Source organism: Vulpes lagopus, chromosome 6 (assembly GCF_018345385.1).
Source record: "Vulpes lagopus strain Blue_001 chromosome 6, ASM1834538v1, whole genome shotgun sequence".
Taxonomy (NCBI): Eukaryota; Metazoa; Chordata; class Mammalia; order Carnivora; family Canidae; genus Vulpes; species Vulpes lagopus.
In genome coordinates, this window is record NC_054829.1 from 116,792,125 (window position 1) to 116,795,102 (window position 2,978).

The 2,978-nt window shown below is 37.2% G+C and overlaps 1 non-coding gene across 1 annotated transcript; it reads right to left on the reverse strand.

The window, feature by feature from the left end:
- Positions 1-334: 334 nt before the first annotated feature.
- Positions 335-442, reverse strand: LOC121494005. The gene has a single exon (XR_005988653.1). It is a non-coding gene; the product is annotated as a U6 spliceosomal RNA (small nuclear RNA).
- Positions 443-2,978: the final 2,536 nt, after the last annotated feature.

Genomic DNA, 2,978 nt, shown 5'->3' on the forward strand with positions numbered 1-2,978 from the left:
TGATTTGTGGCCTACCATATGATCTATCCTGGAGAATGTTCTGTGTGCACTTCAGAAGAATGTCTATTCTGCTACTGATGGACAGAATGTTACGTATATGTCTATTAGGTCCATTTGGTCCAATGTATGGTTCAAATTTAACATTTTATTATTGATATTCTCCCTGGATGCTCTATCTATTCCTTTAAGTGGGGTATTGAAGTATCCTACTATTATTGTACTATTGTCAGCTTCTCCCTTCAGAATTGTTAGTATTTGTTTATTACATTTAGGTACTTTGATGTTGGGTGCATATATTTACAATGATTATATCTTTTTGATGAATCAACCTCTTGATAATATGGAATGCTCCATGAATTTACATGTCATCTTTGTTCAGGCACCATACTAATATTCTCTGTATTGTTCCAGTTTTAGTTTATGTGTTGCATGAAGCAGGCACAGGCCGTGGTATTGTGAACAGATAATATTGCTGTTGTTTAAAGCCACTAAATCTTCAGGTAAATTTTAAAGAGCAATAAATAATTGATAAAGATTTAATCTGATTGATGAGTCAAGAAAGAAGTTGAGGATGCACAACCCGACTTCTTTCTCTCATTCTTCTTTAGTGAGTAAACAACCTACTAAGAATCCATGTTCTCTTTCTGTGATCTGAACCATAAATCTTACAGAATTAGATGCACTGATACATATTTTTTCCAAATGCTAATGAGCCAGGAGTTAAAGTTCATATTTGGCTGATATCAAGGCCAAAACCAAATACTGCCATAAAGAGAAAGAAGTAGGAATCAAGCCATGTTCTCTAGCCCAGCCCTTACCAAGAATACCTCTGGAAATAATTTTAATAACTAGTATAATAATTTTAGTAGTCACAAATTGAAGATTATCAGCGAAATGAAAATGTTTTAAATATTTTTTTCTACAATATATCCCATTTTCCTTTCTCTTCACATTCTTTATTATGTCAAAATTAAAAGTAATTTATCAAGATTTTGATTTTTTTCCTTCCCATGAAACTTTAAGGTGGCAAAACTAATTTAATTCATCCTCATAAGACATGAAAAATTCTCATATAGGACTTTTTATTGAAAACAATGTCTTTGGGCAGCCCCAGTGGCCCAGTGGTTTAGCACCGCCTTCAACCTACGGTGTGATCCTGGAGACCTGGGACCAAGCCCCACGTCAGGCTCCCTGCATGCAGCCTGATTCTCCCTCTCTCTCTCTCTCTCTCATGAATAAATAAATAAAATCTTAAAAAAAAAAAAAAAAGAAAACAATATCTTTGTATGGGTTTTGGCCTTGACACATTTCTGTTACTCATTTTTATGTGATTCAGTTTTCCTGATTATCAGAAGAACATTTGTTTTAACAACTCCTGTGTTTCTGTGCAATGTTTAAATTTTTTTTTTTAATTTTTTAAGGTGATTTTTCTGAGTTATTTCTGCTTTTGTTTTTTTGCTCCATTTGTGGGGAAAGCCCCACTTTCCTTTATCCATATTGTTCCTTCCTAATCAATTTAGATTTAGCCCTTCCTATTTTGCCTGAGTCTGAGCCCCTTGGAAGGTGGGAAGGTGATGCTGCTGATAAGCCATCAGCTGGCTTGCTGCAGGACCCTTGCCTCATCTGCTAACCTAGGGAAAGATCTCTCTCATTTCAACTGTTGCTCTCACTGACCACTGTGCCTCCCCATGGATGGCTGTTTTGAGGTCTCCTCTTGTCAGGTTGTCAGTCATCCCATGGCTTCTCTATGCTTTCTCCTGAACAGATGCTGTTAATGTGTTGGTCTTGTGGCTTTTGGTGGTTTGCATTTCAGGGTTCCTGGAGTAGCTTGTCACCTAGTTTTAATGTAAATGCTGTCCATTGTTTTTTTGTTTTTTTATTTCAATATTTTTGTGTTGGAATTTGGCAAGATCTAAAAGCTATGCCTCTTCCACCAATGCCATCTTTGCAGAATTCGATAAGAAGAGTTTTAATGCAAGTTCAATCTTGACTGTTTGCCCATAATTTGAAAGTGAATACTCAGATATTTCTTTAGGTTAATGATAAATCAAAATTACATTCTCTTGTTCATATCTCTTGTTTGTGTTACTACTACTGCTACACTAATTAGCTGTGATGGTCACCTATAATATCACATGATCTCTGATTACCCACAAGTTTGAAGATACGAGAAATGCTGTGAAATGGCCACCTGGATGGCTCAGTCAGTTAAGCATCTGCATTTCACTCAGATCGTGATCCCACAGTTCTGAGATCAAGCCCCTCATGGTGCTCCCTGCTCAGCAGGGAGACTGCCTCTCCCTCTGCTTCTGTCCTTCCCACTACTCCCTCTCTCTCTCTTTCAAATGAGTGAATAAAATCTTTTTTGAAAAATGCTGTGAAAGTAAGCACCTGTCATTTGTACCTTCTGGCAAAATAACCGAGGTAGGTTCAAATTTAGGTACATCCCTGTATATCACTGACATATTTGTGATCTGGCTGCCCTGATACCAGATGCATACATTGAATCCTGGGCTTCAGTATTAGGGACCCCACCTGCACATATATGGAAGCCATGTTCTCTAGCCCAGTCCTTACCAATTAAAAAAAAAATTAAGGTTTACTCCAAATGCTAACCAACTCCTTCATATCACTTTTTGATTACCTTAGAACTTGGAAAGAAAGAATTTTTCCCTTTATTATATGAAAAATAAACTAGGAATAAAGTATCGGAGAGCACTTTAGTACACTCATCCTCAACACATGGAGACTGAGACATCTGGCAGGGCTGGAGAGGATAACTTTAAGTTTTGGTGGCTCTTACTAAGTGTTGCAGGTTGAATTGTGTCCCCTCAAATAAGATATGGTAAAGTCCTGACCCTGAGTCCCTCAGAATATGACCTTAGTTGGAAATAGGATACTTATAGATGTAATTATTAACCAATTACATGAGGTCATACTTGAATTGAGTGGAATGTCCTTATGAGAACATGGCCGTG